General features: G+C 40.4%; 1 protein-coding gene across 3 annotated transcripts in view; it reads left to right on the forward strand.

Moving 5' to 3' along the window:
* The window catches only part of LOC126293738 (uncharacterized protein AH6.3-like), a 149968-nt gene that overhangs the window by 92715 nt on the left and 31182 nt on the right, over positions 1-26071 (forward strand). The gene's annotated exons all lie outside the window — the stretch shown is intronic.

Below are 26071 nucleotides of genomic sequence, written 5' to 3' on the forward strand. Positions count from 1 at the left end.
GACGTACGGAAATTCTTAATGGCACGCAGAGACACTGCAGCAGCAACAGCGAAGTTTTGCGTAGAATGCACTTCTTGCGTGCTGAAGACACCATGCCTGTAGTGTACTTGCATGAAACTTGTGTATCACAGAACCACACCAATAGGTATATATGGCACAGCTCCAAAGAAAGCTATTGGTAGAGGTAGCCGATTAATCATCGCCCACGCTGGTTCATTAACCACAGGCTTCATACCAGAGGCCAGACTTGTTTTTCGTGGTGGCAATCCGATTACCATTCAGAAATGAATGGAAAAGTTTTTAAGAAATGGTTTATTCGAGTGTTGTCTGCGATGGAAGCTACCACTCCATTCAGATGGAAAAGCTGTCCCGTTCAAATTGGCGCAAGACATATATTATGGAGTGGTTACAGAAAAAGAATGTTTCATTTTCAGTTGATGAAACGTAGGCTGAACTTCTGTCTGAGGAAGAAGTCGTAGGTGCCAAAAAGACTTACGAATTATATCAACTGGCAAGCGAAATGGGGCACCAAGTTGTACGTCTACCACAGTATCACTGCCAGTATAATCCCATTAAATTGATATGGACCCAAGTAAAGCGAGAAGTAGCGAAAGCAAATACTACTTTCAAACTTTCTGCAGTCGAGAAGCAAACACACGAAGCTCTAGACAATGCGTAAAACACGCAGAAGCATTGCAAGAAACTGATTTCTTGAACCATGTTTTAAGAGACACTATTGTGGAATCTGTAATAATACACTTGGCAGAAACAAGCGACAGTGAATCTGAAGTTTAGGTAAGTGCCATCTATGTAAAAAGCTGACTTGATTTAAATGTTTGTCTATTCATTTCAGTTATAGAGGACATACTGCGAATGTTTTTCACTTACGGTAGACCCCTGATGAATGTATCACAATTGGTGGCGATTAGTTTACTGGACAATAACTGTCAATTAAAATAACATTGTCAATTCTGCATTAATTAACAAGTTTGTCCTAAAAACCTGTATCAAATGTCTTCACATTCGGATATAATTTTACTGCATTTGGGTTATTTGTATATTTGAAATTTAACTTTTTTTTCATGCAAGGATTTACTGGCTGTTTCGCAGTAAGGGTAATGCAGTTCATAAAATGACAAAACGTTGTGGTGCTTCTGTATCGACTGTACATATAAACAGTGCAGTAACATCAAAACAGTCCCAGCACCTATTCTGATTCTCCGAGAAGAGCATAGAAATCTATGATATTTGACGACTTTTACAAAAAGCTAGAACGTAGAATTGTTTTACTTTAGTATGACAGAGATGACAGAGGAAAGTATCCGATGGCTAGAGAAATAAAATTGACTATTCTGGCCAGTCACTTCAATGCACTGTCTTCTCTGCCCACTTTGTTTTTAATTCATAAACTGTAATGATTGACGAAATTTGTAACACAAGACAGGGACATTGCAGTAGTAAGAACAAGGATTTTGTGTACCAAGCACGTATTGCGTGCTGATAATAATAGTCTTACAGCAAATTTAGATAAAACATTGGTTTTACAAAACCTTTCGAACAAATATTTTGCTCGACCTCAGTGAAAATATTGGCTTCAAAATTAACTACAATTACTTTTGTGTAGCGTATATTGGCGTTTTGAGAGATGGATGAAATGACAAAGGATATGTATTAGCAGCCAGTAAAATATTTTCGGGAAGTAGGGAATATTCTCGGTCATATTAACGCGAACCGTCCGAACAAAAGTCTTCACGACGGCCTATGACTTGCGCTCTGCTGCGCACGGAATATCAAAAATGGTTCAAATGGCTCTGAGCACTATGGAACTTAACATTTGACTGAAGCACATAGAACCGCTCGGTCACAACGGCCGGCGCACGGAATAACGCGGAAGTAATTTGCCTCTGTACGATACAATAATGATGTCTGAAATGTTACCAAAAATAATTTTGTAGTTTTCTTAAGAACTTTCTCGTGGGAAGTTTCTTCGCAGTCCTACAGAACGAAAATTCATCAGGGACTACATTTTTCGCTACGCAGTCGGCACAGTTTCACACCTCTTACAATACTTTATTTTTTATCGCGAATACTTTTATGTTTCCGAAATAAAAGACGTAGCATATGCATCTGTATGCATATTTTTTCAGTCCAATTAAATTAATAATTCGGTTACTACCACAGGTTGAAGTGAAAACTTACATTCCTAAAAAATTTCTTGTAAAGATTTTCATTTGTTTCCTAGCAGCTAGTGAGAATTTTCTTTTGGAGAGTACTCCGTATATTCTTGACTGAAAATAGAGCTGCCCAATATTTTTCATTGAATTTTTACCAACATTTGAAATTATCAGTATAAAAAAATGGCAATTCTGTAAGCCGCGAGATGACTTTCAACCCTTATTTTCGTGTTGGCCACTATAATACAAATAGTACCCAAGACTGGTGTGGTTTCTCAATCTGATTGCGTCTATTTTGGCACTGTTTGCTAGATAAAATGGGCGTTCTAATATTGCAGCACATCAAATAAATGAGACCGTTTTGGAACAAATGATCATTTTTATAACACGACAGAATAATTCATGAATTACCAATATCAGATGCCTATTAGCCCTACTACGAGCAAAACATTTTATGTTAGGAAATAGTATCGCATTTCATTATACGCTCCAGTTTCTCATGCATGAGATCGATAACTAGTAGTACAAAACTTTTATTAAAATTTGGAAGTCATATTCTTGCATAATTTGTGTGATGTCCCTGTTTCATCTTCTTCCTCGTTCTAACAAACAATCTTGTCATCACTAAATCTGTAACTATTTCTGCCATTGTCAAAACTTACTCGCCGATTAACTTCACTAACCCTGCCAGAATCACCGGTTTAGTTACCCCGCGATTGTTCTCCGGTTAAGCTTTGTTACATGTTTTCCGCGCTACTTCCACCTGCTAGCCGGGGACTGTACAACTGGCACGTACTAGGGTAGCGATCTAGCCAAAAATTTTGTCAAAATTTCATTTTCTTGGATACACCGAGAAGAAAATACGTAATCTTTATTACTTGTTATTCCTATTAGTCGTTTATTTCCACTCGTGTAGTCTGAATATGTGGATATCGCTAGTAATCACAACAACGATGATCATCCGCAAAACCCAATCAACCACGTAATCACACAGCGACTGGCATTCATCCATTCGGCATTACTCCGCTCAGCTCGCATAGCTCCGTGCCCTTTTGGCTTCAGGAAAGTTTATTTCTAGATGCGACTAGGATTCCCCTGACAGAGATATCACGTACACTATACACGCATTCAAAGATCAACTTATTTTTAATTCAGAAATGACTTTAGAATGTATCAAAAAATGTTCAAAAACCAACAGGGATGTGTTTCAAAATCATATGAATAATCGATAGACCAACGTGCGTAGGATGCTTGGCGCTTTGTGAAACAAGGTTTTCCCTCAAGAATATGAGCTTGCCCCCCCCCCCCCCCCCCCCCACGAAATTGCCGCCCGCGTCACATACCACGGTTTGCCGCCCCTCCCCCCCCCCCCCCCCCCAGATCATCACCTACTGCACATACACTTATTGGGCGCGCCAGTTAAAGTTTTCCATGTAGCATCCAATTGCTTGCTGCTGCGACTACTTAACATAGCCAACACCCATGTAGCCAGAAACGGGAGTGAAGATACTACCCATACGCGACTCAACTGCGCATGCGCATGAGTCTGCCTGTAACGGCTAAAACGAATGTAGTCTTCCTAAAGCCTTTGACACGTTTTGCTGTTGGCAGACGTTTGTATCAGCACTGTTTTATTATTTATGGCGCATTTCCTTTGCAATTTAAGTTTCATTTTCGACTTTTTCTCTCGTTTATGTTTTATTGCTGCAGTATTATTCTGCAGTTAGTACGATATAGTAATACCCTTCGTTAGAGTATCGGTTCTTACCAGTCAAAATTACGAAAATTTAACTGAAAACTATAACAATGAAAAATTCCCGGGTTTTCCCCGGATCTCCCGGGTCGTATATTACAGTCTGTCCCTACACTCCCCTGGCGATATGCAGCAGCAGAGTATCCGTACTACATAGCAGTCACATACGTTTCCTATCCGTTCGGAAAGAGAAAGAGGGCCACATCGAAGAACAACCACGTCAGCTACGTAGTCGATAATTTTATAGCTATTAATCATAGGGCCGGACAAACGATACTCGCGTTGGAACAGGCTTCAGATTTCCCGATACGCCGCAGTGTACGATACAGTATCAAGCTTGTTCGAACGATCACGTGACATTTAACTCGCGCGGCGTGAGTGTACGGGATATGCGAGAACTACGAAGTAGCCATAATAAGCCATGGCTCTGCTTAAAATTTAACAATTTAGTGAAATAATGGAGGAAATAGCATTAAATCCGTCCACTGCACAAACTGTTATTGTATTTGAACAAATTTACGATAAAAGTTCTCATAAAGTATCGGTGTGTATAATGGATTTATAAACGCTTTTGCTGATTTGTAAGAAAACAAAGGCGAAAATATTGTCCGTCTTAAAAAATTACTTGACTGAACCCAGTATATAAAATTATATTTGTTCATGAGAGACGGTAATGCTAGGTTGCAAATGAGCATTTCAATACCTGTTCATATTTTAGAATAACAAAAACTTTACCAGATTTTAATCAGTTTGAACACAAGACGGCAACGTTCAGATGAAACAATAATGGTATTTCATTATTAATTAAATGCCGAATAAACGAAATGTATAGTAATAAAGTGTTATCTCTATCGCAAGAATGAATTACAGCGACAACGTTAGTCTTGGAGATAGACCTCACTACATTGCGGGACGAGCGGAAGCTCGAGAATTGGACGGAATCATGATTGCAGTCTTTCATTGAGCAATTATTTGCCGTTGGTACGAATGACCTACACCCTAGAAGATATTGCAGTACTTTTATCACGGTTATACATATTATTAAAATCCACAGCGCATTAAAAACGATAACACAGATAACTGTAACAGAACCAACAAAATTCACTAGATTGCAGGCCGTTCAAAACTCGATCAGAACCCAACACAGCCCTAATAAATCATTGGCAGTGGCTTAACTTACCCATTTAACTGAGCGATGTTGACAGTCCAAGCCGTGAGTTGTGGCTTTAACACATGGTGATATGGGCCGCAGGGTGTCCGTAGTGTCAGCAGCAGTTTCAAAATAACTAATGAGAGACCAGCGGGCAGACGAGTCTCGTAGGAACAAATGCAACCAGTTGTTTCACATCCTGGAATCAATATAAAGAGGAAATAGGCTTTGTATTCAAATAATGATAGTAATAATAAACGTTATAATCACTTGCTAACAAGGTAATCGACGTAACAATAAAACAAAAATGTGTGGCAAGTTACATAAAGTGTGGCTAAAATGAAAATGGCAAGTAATGTGAGACGTACATTATAAATAAGTTTGTGGCACGGTGTATAGCCTAAATGACAATGTAAGGTAAATTGAGACGTACGTTACCTGTGATCACTAACCGTCTTCCAAATGACTACTTCAACTATCCGGAAAATAAAGCTGAGCACCTTTGCCGTACTTCATCATCCGTTGCTTTCGTTAATTTGCAAAAAATAAACTTTTAAACAAACATACACACCACATTACCCTGCAGATCAGTCTGTCACCGAAACATCCGTTTCAAGAAATTCCTTCTTTTCAAATCACGTTTGTTAGCTCCGATAACTCACAACCAGAGTGTCACCTCTCAACCTAAAGTACACGTCGAAGCACGCTACAAAGCTATCTGTCTCCGCAAACTACATTTCAGTTAAGAAAATGAAAAGTGTCTCACTTTTGACGACCAAAATTTATGAAAACCACTAACCTAACAGACATGAGGAACTTGGAATAGTTTCAATTTAGCCGCTCGAACTACATCGTCTCTTTTCTCGATTCTGATTGGATACCTGAAACTGTCTTCCCATTGGCTACTTGACGCATTGCCAACCTATGTACCGCAGAGGAAAAAAAAACCTCTGTCACAGACTCCTTTGTACTCTTTAGCATCAGTACATTATTTATTTGTATAATTTATTTTATTACGCTCTGGGGCAGTAGTACATAAAAGTTTAAGAGGTAAAACTTTATGACTGTCGGGGATATGGGATATCTAAGATGGCGGAACAGCTGAATTGTAAATGAATATTTCATTATATATATATATATATATATATATATATATATATATATATATATATATATATATATATATATATATATATATTTTGCTTTTTAAAAAATTAAAGCATGGGGCTAAGAAGATGTCTGGGTGAAGATCTGTGATCAGTTTTTATTTGCAAAAGTAACGACACATTTGCTCTTAATCATACACGCACAGGCTTTGCCAACACCTGCGCGAGGGCGGTCTATTGCAAACTTTAGCCGTATAAGCTGTTGTCTAGATACTTGACTAAATAATGTATGTTTATGATAACGTTATAATTTTAAAGGGTTCATCGTCTTAAGACCAATTCACACTGGCAGTCACATCACGCCCCGTCAAAACATTCCGCAATGCATTTCAAAGGACAGCATTCACACTGACCTTCACATAACGCCACAGTGCCATCAAGATTTGTCTGGAAGAATGTTTTGACTGCTGGTATCACCATCCGTTGTTGGTCGCATAACCCCTAAGTTCATTTCCTCTCGTTATACAGCGATGCGCATGTCTCCGTTCTTCGTTTCGTCGCGCTTTTCGCGGTTGAAAATATTTGTTATTCATTATTTTTGTTATTTTTTATAAATTGTTTCGTTTCGCAATTTTTTGTTTAAATTTATGATTTGATAATGAATGACGAAAGAGTAATTGAAACGGTGAGGCAGCAGTCTGAAATGTTCGACATAAGCATACTAAATTAGTTGCCCTCTACTACATTTGTAAAGTGAATTTTTATACGTACCGGTATCGTATTTGATATTTTACAATGAATGGATTGCAGTACAGCCGTAACTTGAACTGAAAAAAAGTAGACTACTGTGGATAAAATCAGACTGATTAGTTTGTATTTGTAGGTTGTCTGGCATTTATAATATTTCGTACAGAAATGGATTGAAACCTCCAGACACCGGAACAGTAGCAAAATTCCATTTTTGTGAAGTACATCACGTAACAAAGAGTTATTTGTTTAAATATGTATTTGTGGCCGACTTGTATAGTGTTAAGTAGCGATGTAGAGTGCGCATGTAACAATTTTGCAAGCACTAGTGGTCGTGTATGTGTGGTTTCACTTGCTAATCCCAGTACAAACAAGGCACTTGGAACAATAAAAAGCTAAGTACAGAATGTCAAGAAAACATATATAAATCTTTAAGGGAAAGGTACTGAGAAAGAGAAATGCGTATTGCACAAAAATTTGGACAGAACTGGCACCTAATCTTAACCCTAAACAAACCAATTTTTATGAGGTTCATGGCAGCTTGTAACACTGTGTTCCATTTAGTAATTTATGGTGCAATTTGAGCAGCAAGTGAAAAAATTGGTGCTTCGATATTCTAAAATAGTTATAAAATGCAGCTTCCTCTTTCTTAAGCTCCCTATAGTGCATGTGAATTACCCCTTCTGTACCATGTACTACATAATTTTTAGGATTCACACTCATTTAAACAAAAAACCTGGTTGTGGTAACTGACTGATCTGTAACATATCAAGAGGTCTAGGTTAGGCTGGAGTACAATAATTTGTTTGTGAGTTTGTGAAGCCAATGCATAGAAAGCAAAAAGAGTTATTGTGGTTACATGTGTAGCATAGCCAGAGGTCTAGTTTGTGCCAGCACATTCCCAGATCTGTAGTATAGCCAGAGGTCTAAGTTATATTGACGGCAATGGCCTTGCCGCAGTGGCTACACCGGTCCCCTTGAGATCACCGAAGTTAAGCGCTGTCGGGTGTGGTTGGCACTCTGATGGGTGATCATCCAGGCCACCATGTGCCGTTGCCATTTTTCGGGGTCCACTCAGCCTTGTGATGACAATTAAGGAGCTACTCGACCAAATAGTAGAGGCTTCGGTCAAGAAAACCGTCACAATGACCGGGACAGTGGTGTGCAGACCCCACACCCCTCCTATCCGCATCCCTCACTGAGGATGACATGGCAGTTGGATGGTCTCGGTAGGCCATTTGTGGCCTTACAGTGGAGTGCTTTTAAGTTAGATTGGAATGCAGCAGTTGGGTTGAGAGTTGGTGAAGTCAACGAATGAGAAAGTAAAAACCATGGTATTGGTGACAGGCTGATCTGTAACCTTGCCAGAGGTCCAGATTAGGTTGAAATGCAACAGCTTGGTTGTGAGTTGGTGAAGCCAACAAATGTGAAAGCAAAAAATTCTGCTTATGGTGACAAACTGCAGTGAAATCATAGGAAATTGGGTGTTCAGTGGAATTCAGCAGGGGTCGAAAAATTCCCACTTTTAGCCTGTTGAATTTTGGATGAGGGAAGTGTTGTTCAGAATAATCAAAGACAAGATCCTTCCTAGAACAGTGATCATTAGTGACTGGTTCAGTTCATACAACACTGAAAGTTTTCAGCATCTTAGAGTGAACCGTAGACTGAACTTTGTAGATCCAAATGATCATTCCGTTCACACACAGAACGTGGAGAGAATGTGACGAGACATAGAGAGATGCCTTCCTGCGGTGTGGCAGAAAGACCAGACATTTCGCAGGTCTCCTAGGTGGTATATGTTCCTTTGAGCCCATTGCCAGAAAGAAATATTACATCACTTTTTTGTTGAAGTGAGTAAACTTTATCTGCCCAACAGGACAGTAATGCAACAATTCTTTCAAAGAATGTAGCAAACAATGACTAGCGACTACAGTTCGTACCTCTTAGGAAAACTGGTGCCTTCAATTTTCAGCATTGCTTTGTTTGGCACTGTACGTTTTGTTGTTTGTGTGCTTGAGCAGAGGGAATGTGATGATATGATTTGCTAATTACATTATGTGTGATGTGCTCTCATTTTTTGTTCTGATTGACTGAGGAGGTCACATGTCCTGTGCCAATATCGTGTAACAAAAGCCCATTGTACAGCACAGTCTCAATTCCTCATTTTCCCAAGCTGTATGTTGCATTTGGTGGGTATCATATGTATACTTGCTTATTGTGCAAATATGCAGTTTCAGTGCTACAGCGCATTATAGATCTATCCTATAGATATTGTTTTTTTGTTGGTGTGTTGTGTTTTACTGCCTGAAATTGTGATACTGATATATCAAAATTCTACCAGGAGAAGCAATTATTTTATTTATCTTGCAGTTCATTGGCATCATAATCATAGGATTCTGTGTTCATATGCTGTGTGGAGTGAATAGTTTTATATTTCTGCACGCTTAAAGTAACTAGCTAGCATTTGTATTACTTTGAAATGTTATCAAGACCTGACTGGATATTTGCACAGCTTTTTTATATCATTATAGATAGCTACACCATCTTCAAAAGGCATGAGGTCAGTATTAATATTAATACATGAGGAGCACAAAAAAGTATGTGGGAAACTACAACTATCCATCTGTCTCAGATCGGATTTGGGTAAAGAGGAGCCTTCCTCTCTTACTGGCACACATTATTATACTTCTGCCCTTCTTGTAATGGAAACAAGCTGTGTACATGAAATATATTCGCAGTTGTACAACTATCAGCTATATAATGGAATGACGAAGTTCCGAGACTTGAACTTAGATTTCCTGCCTATCGTGAGCAGTTGCCTTAGCATTAAGCTATGTGAGCTCAACGCAGGGCCAGACCCAAACTTCCATATGTCATCAACCATGTATTTACAATCTGTACTCATACATCCGTTACATATAATCCCAGGGGAGAAATTTTACTTGACATTTGCTTGACCGGTGTCAGCAGATAAATACGATATTGCAGTGCCTGTATTATTTCAAATTACAATGAAATGTTCCTTCAGACGTTGCATCATAATTCAAAGTAACACAGGTACTGCAGTATCGTTCAAGTTGCATATGTCAGGCACAAAGCCACCTGCACGCATATCTGCCCGTCAGTGGGGAATCCATAGTCCCCCACCCACCAAGTATAAATTTCCGTCACCCTCACAATGAATGTACCACATTTGCCTAGGAATTAATGATAATAACTACAGTGAAATATGTAAAATGCTTATGCTTTTAGTATTGTTCAATACATCGCGTTAGTGTAATTTACAAGAATAATGGTTAACATTATATAAAATTGAAATGTGCAGTTTCCATTACTGGTATTTCACTTAGCACCATAATGCGAATGCAGGTCTGCTGCCTGCAGCTATGAGAACCTGTAAATGAGAGAAATGCTGTTTCCTTCAGCCATTTCTATCCCCTTCTGTCCTGCCTTACTCAACTTCCTGAAGTTTGCTGGGTGTATCTGTGGACTCACTAACCTTGTCGGATTTATTGTTGGCAACAGGTACAATCAGCCTGTGACTGGTTGCCTTCTGCTGGCTGGAATACTTTCTGTAGCTGGGCAGACCACAAGCCCATCCATGTGAGCAGCCCCTCGAATGGACAACTGAAAAGTGTCCTGTGTTAAACACAGCTTGTTGTTTTGTAAAATTTCCTGTCATATTTAGACTGTTCTCATGCTACTTTATTTTTCAGAAATTATCTAAGAAACTTGGAAATTCATATACACTGCCAGACAAAAGAAGTGTAGCACCGAGAAAATATGGTCACATTGTGACATAGCCTCAGTTGTGGGTAAAGCAGATGGTAGACTTCAGTTTATTTGTAGAAAACTGGGGAAATGCAATCAGTCTAGAAAGGAGATTGCTTACAAATCACTCATGCAACCGGTTCTGGAATATTGCTCAAGTGTGTGGAACCTGTACCAAATAGGACTAGCAAGGGATTTTGAATATGTACAGATAAGGACAACACAAATGGTCACAGGTTTGTTTGACTCGGTGGAGAGTGTCATAAGTTATTGAAGGAATTGAAATTCAACTGGAAGATTCTTGAAAATAGATGTACTATTCTGAGAGAGTCTATTAACAAAGTTTCAAGAACTGGCTTTAAAGGATGACTCTAGGAATATACTACAAAACACTATGTATCAATCACATAGGGATTGTGAGGACAAGATTAGAATAATGACTGCTCACATTGAGGCAATCAATCGATTATTCATCCTGCACTCCATAAATGAATGGAATGGGAAGAAAACCTAACAAGTAGTACATTGGGGCATACCCTCTTCTGTGGACTTCACAGTGGTTTACAGTGTATAGATGTAGACAGATATGACGTTCACGAGAGTGCATTAGTGTCGTTTGTGTTTAGGATTGTCACTAGGCCCGGAAGGGTATTCAAGGGTATGGACATCAGACTTTGAGTGATCACGTTAGAGAACACAGATGTCCATGTACTCGTGTGAGACAGTCTTATGAGCACCTGACAGAATTTGAAAGAGGTGTGTTTGTGGATGTCTGTTTGACCAGCTTGTCAAATTGTGCAATATTCAGATGTGTGGAGCATTTGTATGTGACAGTGGTCAGATGTTGGACTGTGCAGGAACATGAGGGAGGCATGTTCATTGTATCAGTCAATCATGTCTGACCACCACAACAGAAGATCACCTTATTATGCACTAAGAACGTGGTAACTGCTTCACATCTGCGCCTGCTACCTGAGAACAAGTAATGGTCTCCCTGCAATGTTCTGTGTCATCCTACACCATTGGTCGGAGGCTAGGAGCAGCTGAAACAGGGAACTACCATCCAATATGTAGGCTGCCATTAACACCGTAACATGAATGGGTGCATTTGGAATGGTGCCATGACCAGAAAGCGTGGACTGCTGATGAATCGCTTTGCATCATATTCAGTGATGAATCATGATTTTGCTCTACCCTGGATGACCGTAGATGGCGAGTAGTGCAGCGACCTGAAGAGGAGTCCCCTTCTTCCAATGTTTTGGAATGGCACAGTGTTAACCCTGATGCATGGTCTAGAGAGCCATTGGGCGTGACTTCAGTTCAGGTTGCTAGTGATAGAGGGAATTCTGATGGCGCAAAGGTATGCCACAGACACCCTGTCCTCGTGTGTTACCTGTCGTGCGACAGTATCATGGTGCTGTATTTTGTCAGGATATTTCTCATCCACATTTGCCATGTCTCTATGAACTGCCTGTGTGGCATTAAGGTATTCCTGTAGCCAGCAGTATCCCCTGCTCTGTCTCCAATAGAACATGTGCGGGACAAGCTTGGACATCAAATCCGTCCCAGTGCCATTACCCAGGATATTAAGGCCCAGATACAATGGTTGTGGACCAGCTTGCCTCAGGAGAGGATACAATGGCTTTATGACACCATTCCCATCTGAATCAGTGTATGCATCCAGGCCAGAGAGGGTGCAAAGTTGTCCTGATAAGTGGACTCATACTGTGAAATTCTTTGCAATCACTGAAATAAGACACACACCCTCTTGACCTGTGAAGTTGAACTTTGTTTTCTCCTGTGTTTCTAGGGGCTTCACTTTTTTTTGTCAGGCAGTGTGTGTACAAATACATATATCGAAAAAAGTTTTGCAACACCCTGGTTCCCTGAACTCCTGAAGATGTTGACTGTGGATATTGTATCACTGACACAGTCCCTTAGGCTGTTCAGAGATGTCATTAAACCCACCCAAAGATGTAAACAACCATGCATGAGCAGTGCCTATTAGATGGAAGGGATCTGACAGCCAATTAGTTCCAGTCATTCCACCAGGAAGGAGGTACATAGCTTGTGTTGTCTGTAGTTCAACTGTGCCTAGATGGTCAATACCACAGTTTTATCATATCCTCATTGTTTCTTTGTGCCAGGAAGGGCTCTCAACAAGGATAATGTCCAGGCGTCTTGAAGTGAACCAAAGTGATGTTGTTTGGACGTGGAGGAGATGCAGAGAGACAGGAACTGTCGATGACATGTCTCGCTGAGGCACCCAAGGGCTACTGCTTCAATGGATGACCGCTGCCTACAGATTATGGTGTGGAGGAACCGTGACAGCAGCACCACCATGTTGAATAATGCTTTTCGTGCAGCCACAGGATGTCATGTTACGACTCAAAATCTGCGCAATAGGCTGCATGATGGGCAACTTCAAACGTCCATGGCGAGCTCCACCTTAGCAACCGCAACACCATGCAGGGCGGTACAGATGAGCGCAACAACATGCCAAATGGACCGCTCAGGATTGGCGTCATGTTCTCTTCACCGATGAGTGTTGCATATGGCTTCAACCAGACAATCGTCTGAGACGTGTCTGTAGGCAACCCGGTCAGGCTGAACACCTTAGACACACTGTCCAGCGAATGCAGCAAGGTGAAGGTTCCTTGCTGTTTTGGGGTGGCATAATGTGGGGACAACGTACGCTGGTGGTCATGGAAGGCGCCGTAACGACTGTACGATACATGAATGCCATCCTCCGACCGATAGTATAACTGTATTGTCAGCGTATTGGTGAGGCATTCACTTTCATGGACGACAATTTGCACTCCCATCGTGTACATTTTGTGAATGTCTTCCTTCAGGATAATAACATCGCTTGACTAGAGTGCCCAGCATATTGTCCAGACATGGACCCTATCGAACATGCCTGGGATAGACTGAAAAGGGCTGGTTATGGATGTCGTGAACCACCAACCACTCTGAGCGATCTACGTCAAATCGCCATTGAGGAGTGGGACAATCTGGACCACCAGTGCCTTGGTGAACTTGTGGATAGTATGCCATGACAAATATGGGCATGTATCAATGCAAGAGGACATGCTACTGAGTATAAGAGGTACAGGTGTGCACAGCAATCTGGACTACCACATCTGAAGGTCTCGCCGTATGGTGGTACAACATGCAATGCGTGGTTTTCGTGAGCAATAAAAAGGGTGGAAATGATATTTGTGTTGATCTCTATTCCAGTTTTCTGTACAGGTTCTGAAACTCTTGGAACTGAGGTGATGCAAAACTTTTTTTGTTGTGTGTATAAATGCCTTTAGTAAAGTATCCATTGCAAGGGGAGGGGGTCATGAAAAACCTCTCCCCCCTTGGATTCACTCATAATGTCTGCCATCTTCACGGCATTTCAGCCTATTTTGAGTTTTTTATGGTTTCATTATCCCATGAAACAACAGTATTGATCTTTTCGTGTTTATGAATGGAGATCCAGGAGCTAATTTGCGATCACTACATGTGATGGTGGTCCGGAAGGAACATGTTCTACCTTAGCTAACATGGTTCTGCCTACTGGTACCACATTGTCCCTACTGGTTCTTCAGCATTCTTTTAATTCATTGACATTATCATGGTAACCAAATGCTTCATCTTGCTGCTTTCACCACAAGCGAATCCGCACTTCTGCTAGTAAGTGTACTTTTTTACAACTGTTGCAGTTCCTTGCTCACTGTCTAATGTCTCTCCATTGATCACCCATTTTCTCTCAATTTCTTCTACGAATCTGGCACTAGGGCAGTGTAACAGTGCACACTGACTGTTTTCATCTTAAAGTTTCTCTGGTTGCAGACGATTGGCAGTCACAGGAAAAGACAGTGAACAATCAGCTTCAAGTCCAGCTCGTAGCATCAGCCACAATTGGCAGGTAACCTTGTACATCCATTGTTGTCTTAACACATTGCTGTGCATGCTGACTACACACTCATGTCTGCCCTTGCAGTTCTTTAACTCAAAGAGTGAATTCTGCTAACACTACTCACTCGCAGTGTAAGAAGATAGAACAGATAAAGGGTGAACTGGAAATGGAGAAAGACCTAGTGTGTATAGAAGTGGAGCAGGCACTAAAGAATACAAAAGGACAAAGGTACCAAGTTGGACTAAGTGTGTACAGATTTGACTCTTGGTCTTTTACAGAATCATGCAGTTTCATAATGTGGTACTTCAACGAAAGAGAAGAGTTGCCTGCTGGGAAGATTTTGCACATGGTTTGAAAACAGCTGAATTCTTCACACTTAAGTACTTATACTGTGCACATGACCTTTTAGTGCTGTCCTAATTATTTAGTACCACACACTACTTTTTATGCAGTTATACTAATACTTGTCCAAACACAAAACCTCACTAATTATTTGGTATTACACACTACTTTCAATGCAGTTATACTATTACTTGTCTAAACACAAAATCTCACTAATTATTTGGTATTAAACACTACTTTTTATGCAGTTATACTATTACTTGTCTAAACACAAAACCTCACTGACGATTATATTCATGGCCATTTGCAAAGATACTTCACAACAAACTACCTTTGATATTGTTGCATTATCTTTCTCAGCCTGGATTTTTGTCTGACTTAGTGTTGACTCTAGGTGAGAGTTTGAACCATTGTGTCAGACTGGGGACTCAAATGTGGACCCCCTCATTTTTCAGGCCAGGCAAGTTGAAGCAGATGATGAATTGTATATGTGCTGTCCACTTTGGCACACAGTTTTAATCTGTCACATATGGTTGTTGTAAATTACCCTCTTGTAGAGCTAGTGCACTTTCAGTCAGGTGTTCTTCCTTTTCTGTTGTCAGGCTGGTTTAATGCAATTTGTGAAGGTGTTAGAGGTGTAAAGGTATACAGTTCATAGAGATTGAAAAGAATTTAGGCAATAAATACTAACCACTCATGTACAGTGGTAGACTATTTGGATTCACTACTGTTGAGTAATGCAAAGACTCAGCTAACATTGATTAAGGTACTCTTTTTGGACTGGCATGTTGTGGTACTATCAGATGATGCTCATTAATGTGCAAATTGCTGCAGGAGATTACTCAAGTAGTCTCCCAAGCACACGATCATTTTCATGAATCAACAGATTTCTTCCGACAACAACCAAATTAATTTTGATTATATCTATTTCTTTGCTGCATGGGCAATTCTGAATATTCACCATGTTTATTTGGCATGGATGTTTCCTAGACACTAGTTTGATCCAGCATCCATTATGAATTAAGACACAAAGTAATTATGGACATTGGCTGAGAGCAGGCATTGATTGAAATCAATGAGGGAAGTTGAAATTTTTGCAGGACCGGGATTCAAACTGGGTCTCCTGCTAACTAGGCAGATACTCTGAGCACTATGCCATATGGACACAGTATTCAGTGACTATCCTACCTCACATCAGACAAAAAATTGTTAACTTATCCACACACAAGGAATGTAGTGCCCCTTGCCCATTATCTTCCTTACTCACAGCGTTTCACCATTTCGCATAAGAGTTCAAGCCTGGTTTGCATCTGTATGGAAGAAATCATTTGCCATCACATGTCTGAAAGAACAGACATCATTTTGATCCAGCAGTCATTATGAATTAAGATGCAGAGAAATTGCAGTCAGTGGCTGCGAACAGGTGTTGACTGATATCAATGGGGAAAGTTGAAAATTTGAGTTGGATGGGATTCGAACCTGAGTCTCCTACTAACTAGGCAGTATCTAATTGGAAATTTGGTCTGATACGAGGCATCTTAGGGTAGTCCGTGCAGCTGCAATGACCAAGCATCTGTGTGGTGTACTAGTGAGAACATCTGCCTAATAAGCAGGAGACCTGGATTTGAATCTCGATCCGGCACACATTTTCATCTTTCCTCATTAATTTGAATGCCCTCTCACAGCCAGTGTCTGTAATTCATTTGTGTCTTTCCTAGATAATTCATAAAAACAGCTATGAACATTTATGACTGGTGTTGTTTGCAATGCTCGCTTCAAGCTATTGCATTCTGCTACATCCCCCAATCAGTTGTGGATAAGAGGTATCTTAACAATCATTTTTTAACCGTGTCTTGCATTTTAATTGAAGCACAGCCACACAATTACAAGTGGTAATAACTGTGTGAAAGTCCAGAGACAAGCAAACTGTTGTAATTAGGAGCACAGGTAATCAGTCTAAAAGGAAGCAAAGGTGACAACTCATTACCGTAACACAGCAGAGTCCAAAGTAAAAATCCAAAAATAAGATCCAATTCACAGCAGTGTTAACTACTGCCTCCAATTTTTGAATCACTTGAAGTGCACTGAGAATCAGACAGAAAGAATCTGCATTTGTTCTAATCCAGACTTGTATGTAGTCATAGATGAGCAGTACTGCATACATTTTGTTGCATTAACTCTCTTATCCTGATCTCGGACTGACTTACTGTTGACTCTACGTGGGACTCAAATGTAGCTCTCCATGCTTTGCAGACCAGGCTAGCTGAAGTAGATGGTGAATTGTGTGTGCAGTGTCTACATAGGCACATAGTTTTGATCTGTCACACATGGCTGTCATGAATTACACTGGACCTATTTGCTGCATTTACTGTCATGTGTTCTTCTGTTCTTGTTTTTTGTCATCAATACTAGGGTCAATCTAATGCAGTTCTCCAGTTGTGTCACTTGCCAGATATTATCTCCATTTAAGCACAACTGTTCTATCCCATACCATCAATGATCTGCCTAAGACAGGGTGGGAAGTATTGTATCTGTTGTTGTTGTGATGATATTCAGACTGAAGACTGGTTTGATGCAACTCTCCATGCTACTCTATCCTGTACAAGCCTGCTCATCTCTGAATAACTACTGCAAGCTACACCCATTTAAACCTACTTACTGTAGTCAAACATTGTCTCCCTCTGTAATTCAATCTCCCTCCAGTACCGAATTTATGTGTCCTTGATGCCTCAGGATTTGTCCTAGCAACCAATTCCTTCATTCCTCAGGTTCTACTATAAATATCTGTCCTTATTTCAACTCATTACCTCCTTAGTGGTTATTCAATCTACCCAGGTAAACTTCAGCATTCTTCTGTAGCATCACATTTCAAGAGCTTCCATTCTCTTCTTGTCTGAACTGTTTATCATCCATGTTTCATTCCCATACAGGGCTACACTCCAGACAAAAACTCCCAGGAAAGACTACCTAACTTATAAATTTATCATGTTTGTTGACATCGTCAGCATTGGAGGCAAGTGATCTATCATAATTTTGATTAGTGTAACTGCTATATAGACTCAAAACATCATTAACATCTTTTTAAAGTGACAACATCCATATAGAACATATTGGTAAAATATGGTTACATCATTCATTGTCAATCAAGTAGAAGGAAGGTTATAACACTAAGGCATTATATTATTACAACTTATTAACTCACACAATTTAATCAGTATTTATATCATCTCATAGCATAGGTCATCATGATGAAATGTTGTTGTTGTTGTTGTTGTTGTTGTTGTGGACTTCAGTCCTGAGACTGGTTTGATGCAGCTCTCCATGCTACTCTATCCTGTGCAAGCTTCTTCATCTCCCAGTACCTACTGCAACTTACATCCTTCTGAATCTGCTTAGTGTATTCATCTCTTGGTCTCCCTCTATGATTTTTACCCTCCATGCTTCCCTCCAACACAAAATTGGTGATCACTTGATGCCTCAGAACATGTCTTCCCAACTGATCCCTTCTTCTGGTCAAGTTGTGCCACAAACTTCTCTTCTCCCCAATCCTATTCAATACTTCCTCATTAGTTATGTGATCTACCCACCTAATCTTCAGCATTCTTCTGTAGCACCACATTTCGAAAGCTTCTATTCTCTTCTTGTCCAAACTATTCATTGTCCATGTTTCACTTCCATACATGGCTACACTCCACATAAATACTTTCAGAAACGACTTCCTGACACTTAAATCTATGCTCGATGTTAACAAATTTTTCTTCTTCAGAAACGCTTTCCTTGCCATTGCCAGTCTACATTTTATATCCTCTCTACTTCGACCATCATCATTTATTTTGCTCCCCAAATAGTAAAACTCATTTACTACTTTAAGTGTCTCGTTTCCTAATCTAATTCCCTCAGCATCACTCGACTTAAATCGACTACAATCCATTATCCTCGTTTTGCTTTTGTTGGTGTTCATCTTATACCCTCCTTTCAAGATACTGTCCATTCCGTTCAACTGCTCTTCCAAGTCCTTTGCTGTCTCTGACAGAATTACGATGTCATCGGCAAACCTCAAAGTTTTTATTTCTTCTCCATGGATTTTAATACCTACTCCAAATTTTTCTTTTGTTTCTTTCACTGCTTGCTCAATATACAATAACATCGGGGAGAGACTACAACCCTGTCTCACTCCCTTCCCAACCACTGCTTCCCTTTCATGTCCCTCAACTCTTATAACTGCCATCTGGTATCTGTACAAATTGTAAATAGCTTTTCGCTCCCTGTATTTTACCCCTGCCATCTTTAGAATTTGAAAGAGAGTATTCCAGTCAATGTTGTCAAAAGCTTTCTCTAAGTCTACAAATGCTAGAAACGTAGGTTTGCCCTTCCTTAATCTAGCTTCTAAGATAAGTCATAGGGTCAGTATTGCCTCACGTGTTCCAACATTTCTACGGAATCCAAACTGATCTTCCCCGAGGTCGGCTTCTACTAGTTTCTCCATTCGTCTGTAAAGAATTCGCGTTAGTATTTTGCAGTTGTGACTTATTAAACTGATAGTTTGGTAATTTTCACACCTGTCAACACCTGTTTTCTTTGGGATTGGAATTATTATATTCTTCTCGAAGTCTGAGGGAATTTCGCCTGTCTCATACATCTTGCTCACCAGATGGTAGATTTTTGTCAGGACTGGCTCTCCGAAGGCTGTCAGTAGTTCCAATAGAATGTTGTCTACTCCCGGGGCCTTGTTTCGACTCAGGTCTTTCAGTGCTCTGTCAAACTCTTCACGCAGTATCTTATCTCCCATTTTGTCTTCATCTACATCCTCTTCCATTTCCATAATATTGTCCTCAAGTAGATCGCCCTTGTATAAACTTTCTATATACTCCTTCCACCTTTCTGCCTTCCCTTCTTTGCTTAGAACTGGTTTGCCATCTGAGCTGTTGATATTCATACATGCGGTTCTCTTCTCTCCAAAGGTCTCTTTAATTTTCCTGTAGGCAGTATCTATCTTACCCCTAGTGAGATAAGCTTCTACATCGTTACATTTGTCCTCTAGCCATCTCTGCTTAGCCATTTTGCACTTCCTGTCGATCTCATTTTTGAGAAGTTTGTATTCCTTTTTGCCTGCTTCATTTACTGCATTTTTATATTTTCTCCTTTCATCAATTAAATTCAATATTTCGTCTGTTACCCAAGGATTTCTACTAGCCCTCGTCTTTTTACCTACTTGATCCTCTGTTGCCTTCCCTACTTCATCCCTTAAAGCTACCCATTCTTCTTCTACTGTATTTCTTTCCCCCATTCCTGTCAATTGTTCCCTTATGCTCTCCCTGAAACTCTGTACAACCTCTGGTTTAGTCAGTTCATCCAGGTCCCATCTCCTTAAATTCCCACCTGTATCGCTGTATCGCTATCTGAATCCCTGAGGCACGGAAGCCTCCCCACCAACGGCAAGGTCCATGGTTCATGGGGGGGGGGGAATGATAAAATGAGCTGACATAAATACTGATTAAATTGTATCAGTTACTAAGTTTTAATGACAAAATGAATCAGTTTTATGACCTTTGAACTATGTAAGGTTATTTTACGTATACATTCCGTATAGATGCTGTCATTTTAATGATATGTTGAGCCAATATGGCAATTACACTAACCAACAATGTTTTTATGAGCTGAAGATGTCTCTTGCATAGCTGAAACTGCCTATCAAAATAAGAAAAAATAATTTGCGATTTTGACCTTGGGGATTTTCAATCCTTATTATGAAAATTTTGAATTTTTATTAGATGTTAAAAAATTTGTAAGTTTCAGAAATGCTTTCCTTACTACAGTGAGTTTGCATTTTACATCCTCTCTACTTTGAGCAATTATCAACTCTTTTACAGCCCAAACAGCAAATCTTTTTTTTACATTTAGTGCCTCATTGCCTAATTATATCTTTTGAGCAGTGTCTGATTTAATTCAGCTACATTCCATTTCCCTTGTTTTACTTTATGTGATTATCATCTTATAACCTCTTGTTAGGGCACTGTTTGATTCCATTTGACTGCCCTTCCAAGTGCTAAGCTGTTCTTGACAATTACATTGTCATGAGTAAATCTCAAAGTTTTATTTCTTCTCTCTGAACTCTAATTCCCTTTCCAGATTTCTCTTTACTGCTTCCTTAAGCAGTACAGACTGAATAACACTGAGAATAGGCTACAACCCTGTCTTACTCCCTTCTCAACTACTGCATTGCTTCCCTTTCATGTCCTTCAGTTCTTGTAAGTGCAGTTTTATTTTTATGAAATTGTAAATAACCCTTCAGAATTTCAGGGAATGTGTCCCAGGCAACATTATATGCACCAACTTCAGATGACAGTAGAAAAAATGTTGAAAGCAAGTAATAACTTTATACAATAATGAAATACAAGTATGTAAACTGGGAAGCACTACAGTATGTAAAATGTATTGACAGACCTCACCACACCCTCAAAACAGCTTCCCATAAGTTTCTGCCATTTGCTTATATGTACTGCTGAAGGCATCATCGAAAGGATACCATAACACAACGTGATATATCCTATTACATCTGGGTAGCAGGATGGCCACGTAACATCACCAGAGTGCGAAATCACATGGTTTCGAAACATTTTACAGAGTATAGCTATACTTTGGCATGTTTTGTGACATTGCACCATCCAACTGAAATCAAGTGTTATTCAGCAACCCTCTTGCCTGCAATTCTGTAACATAGTGCAGTAGTGGTTGGAATTCAGTTTGTACTGCAAGCCTGATGTCATCCTCAAAATAATGATGCAGGTAATGATAATACTAGGTGTCAATAATCTCATACACAGCAACTTTACACCTTACCACAACATTTGGACTCCTTTGTCTTTTTATGTAAATTTCATAGATTTTCCCAAGAACTATACCAGAAGATTTGCTTTTTAACATATCCAGTCATGAAATAGTTCACTTAAGCATATCCAGTCATGAAATAGTTTGCTTCATTGGACATCAGCTGCTGTTGTAGAAACCATGGTTCTCGATTATCATTGCAAGAGTGTCAGTGCAACTTGCAAGTATGTTTTACCTGTCAGTGTATTTTTAACTCTTGAACCATCTGCAGCTTGTATGGATGAAAATTAAAATCAACCAGTCAAGCCCAACAAAATTCATCACAGTTGTAATATTTGTGCTTATCGCGGTGGTGAATGTTTGGGACTGCGTTCAAGCTTCACATGATATGTACCCCCATTACAGGTTCTTACATGTGCCCCTATTACAGATTCTTACATGTTCAAACACTGTGCCTCTCAGGTACAGCCAAATGGCAATCATTACTTTTCCATTGCAATTCTTACTGAGCCTACATGCCAGAGCCCATTCAGATAAAGACATCAAATGGTTCAAATGGCTCTGAGCACTATGGGACTTAACATCTGAGGTCATCAGTCCCCTAGAACTTAGAACTGCTTGAACCTAACCAACCTAAGGACATCATACACGTCCATGCCCGAGGCAGGATTTGAACATGCGACCGTAGCGGTTGCGAGGTTCCAGACAAGCGCCTAGACCCTCTCGGTCACACCGGCCAGCTAATAAAGACTTCCACAACTGCAATTCACCTCTGCATAGACCACCACCCCTGTGCCATACTAACTGCTCAGCTGTCATCTATTCAACCATGTATGCATGTTTCAGGGTTTCCAACTGCAGTTGGTAAAACAATACACACTACCCTGGATATTATTCACTCTCAGAAGACTCTTGGTGCGATGGCCGATGGGAGTAGCTGTTTTGACAGAAGGTAGTTTACAGGGTGTAACTTTGGATTGATATCCACTTGTAGTTGATTGTTACCAATGTTACCTGTCAATATGGTGTGCTAAAATACTGGCATTGTTGTAGCAATGTTGTGTACATGTTAATGTCCACATGTTATTATGATCATGTACAAAGGACATCCTCTCCCCTGTATTTAAAACTAATAATAAAGTTTAACTCAGACAGTGGAAACTCCAGGTTTGAATATCAACAATATAACGAAAAGGGTAGATTGATACTCACTGTAAAGATAACACATTGAACTGAATAGACTGGTAGACATTTAGCCTTCACCTAAAGCCTCCTTCAGAAAAGAAAACACACTCACATTTATTCACACAAGCAAACACCCCTTGTGCACACGTGTCCACCATCTGTGGGAACTTGTATAGGAAAGTAGCTATTAGATTGAACAGAAGCAGCAATCTGGTGGGGGCAGGGAAGGGACAGCAGGGCACAGGTGGGGGAATGTGCAAAGGCTAGGTAGGGACTTGACAAAACTGTCAGGCGTAGTGTCTGGAGGCCGTGGAGCAGGGAGGTAGGTGGGGGTGGGGCTAAGCAGGAAAGGAGAGAAACATGGTAAGGAGTTGACGTCCGGATGTGTTGGCAAAGGGCAGCACACAATAAGAGTGAGAGGATGTGAATAGGGAGGAGATGATAGGACAGAGAGGGCGGAAACTGTTGGAAGGTAAGGGGTTGACGGCCATATGAGTTGGCAAAGGGCAGCACCGAATGAGAGCGAGGGGATGTGAATAGGGAGGAGAGAATAGAACAGAGAGGGAGGATTGGCCGTGTCTTGCACCTAGGTCTTCAACAGTGACATGATGGGATGTTGTAGAGGTTGAGTACGTGACGGAACACCACTTTAGGAAGGATTTTGTGTAGAATGTACCTCATTGCAGGGCATGATGGTAGGTAATCAAAGCCCCGACAAAGGATGTGGCTGCATTGTCACCCAGTACCACACCAGCATGGGACAACTGATCCACATCCTTCATCAGGACTTTGATTATCTATTGCCATGGCCTGAAATGAGGGTCATCTTAGATAAGATTCTTCCTAACCCTCCTAAAATGGTCTTCTGTCACCCACTCATCCTCCACAACATCCTGGTCCATTCTTATGCCACTCCCAATCTCAACTACATGCCACAGGGATTGCATCCCTACACAAGACCAAAGTGCAAGACATGCCCAATCCAACTACCCAGCACTTCCTATTGCAGCCCTGTCACAGGCAATGATTGCAGCAGTAGTGTTATGTGACATGGCTGCTTCACATACATGTGGCCCCGTCTCTGCTGGTGCCACATGTGAAAGCAGCCATTTGATATACCAGCTCTGCTGAAATCATTGCAAAACTTTTTATATTGGTATGACTACCAACCAGCTGTCCAACGAGATGAACAGTCGCTGCCAAGCTGTGGCCAAGGGTAGAGTACACTATTCTGTGGCACACGCTCCAGCCGACAGTTTCCTCCTACTGTGTCCTATCACCTCTTCCCTATTCACGTCCCCTCACTCTCATTGTGTGCTGCCCTCTGCAAATGCATCTGCCCATTTTTCCTGTGTTCCTCTCCTCTCCTCCCCTCCCATGTCCCAGCTCCCTCACCCACAGCCTCCCCCTTCATGTGACAGGCTCATCCAGACAGTGCTCTTCCCTGTCTCCATTTGTACCCTGTTATCCTTCCCCTGTCCACTCCAGATTGCTGCTTTCATTCAATATGGCAGATGCAGTCTGGTCTGAGCTGTTGGGGAAGGCATTCGTGTGGGCATGGGGTGTTTTAGCTTGTGTGAATGAAAGTGTGTGTTTCCTGTTCTGAAGAAGACTTCAGCTAAAAGCTAGATGTGTAACAGTATTTTCATTATGCCTCTCTGCTTCTCAGTATGTCATCTTTATGTGAGTAACAAAGTATCCTTTTCCATACATTGTTAATAACAAAGTTTTATTTACGAATATATAGGTGGACTGAATGTTGTGTTGCATGGTGATACGGGGTTAGGATGAAAGGAAGTGCAAAGGCATGTAGGTATATGCGACCAGGAGACAGCATAATTTGGGACAAGAGTACAGACGTTTTCAAATTATTAGACTAAACAATTATTTTTGATACTCTTAAGTTTTCTAGTGCAAAAATAGGAGAGAAAAGTGTTATAACTGATTTGTTTCAATGGTTTGATTGATCCCCTGAAATTTCCCTTCCAAGCTTCTGCCTCCGTAGCGCAGCAGTAGCATTACTGCCTACCACGCAAGGGGGCCCAGGTTTGATTCCTGGCAGGGGACCAGGTGTTGTGTGTCCTACATCATCTTTTTCCTCATCATTGACACGCATGTCCCTGAAGTGGCGTCAACTAAAAAGACTTGCAATACAGCGGCTGAACCCCAAAGGGGATATCCCACCCAATAAATGTCATACGATCATTTCATTTTCCCTTCCAAGCAACTCACAGATCATTGAATTTTTCACAGTTGGTAACATTTGTCATTTTCCCTCCAAATTGTGTTGGTGTTAGTTGTTTGTGTACATGCTTTGAAACTGTGTTTACAGTAATGTTTTATGTTTCTGTGGTGTACTTCAGCTTGTTATTTATTCTATCAACTTCTTGCTACATTAACAACACAGTAATAGCTTGTTAACTTGCATGTTTTTAGCTATAGGAGTAAATCCCGGAGTTTCCAAAGAAAGGCAAAAGACATTTCACCTCGTAAAGTTTCAGCTTTGGTAGCACTTCTTGCTGAAAATCATTATACAGAGGAAGAAATTGCTGACAGAATGAGAATATCACAGAAAACTATCAGCAGGATTAAACTTCCAGTGCTGAAAGGTCGTGAATACAAGCCAAACAGGGAATGAAAATGTGGACGTAAAAGAAAAATCAGTGCTAGAACAATGAGAAGACTTACAAACATGGCAACAATGAACCGTAAACTTACTTCTACAGACATGAGCCATCAGCTGAAAGGTTTGGGTGTTGAAGTTTATCTTGTGGCAGTGAGGAGAAGGCTGTTTGAATGTAGTTTAAAGGCATACTGGCTAAGGAAAAATCATAACATTGCACTTGTCATGAAAACCAAAAGATTACAGTGGGCTAAACAACATCAGGAGTGGACAAGTGAGGACTGGGTTAAGGTATGTGCAATGATATGGTAAATTAAGTGGGTCTGATCTCTAAAGTTAGGAATTTTGGCTTGAAATTGTGATGTTTTATTGATACTGAAGGAATGCACATTTGAATTTTGGGACTGTTGAGGTCTCCTACGCTACTATTCCCAACTTTTCTAACTTTCAATTTTGTACACATGCTTCAGGTATCCTTTAGTGAT

Source organism: Schistocerca gregaria, chromosome 10 (genome assembly GCF_023897955.1).
Source record: "Schistocerca gregaria isolate iqSchGreg1 chromosome 10, iqSchGreg1.2, whole genome shotgun sequence".
Taxonomy (NCBI): domain Eukaryota; kingdom Metazoa; phylum Arthropoda; class Insecta; order Orthoptera; family Acrididae; genus Schistocerca; species Schistocerca gregaria.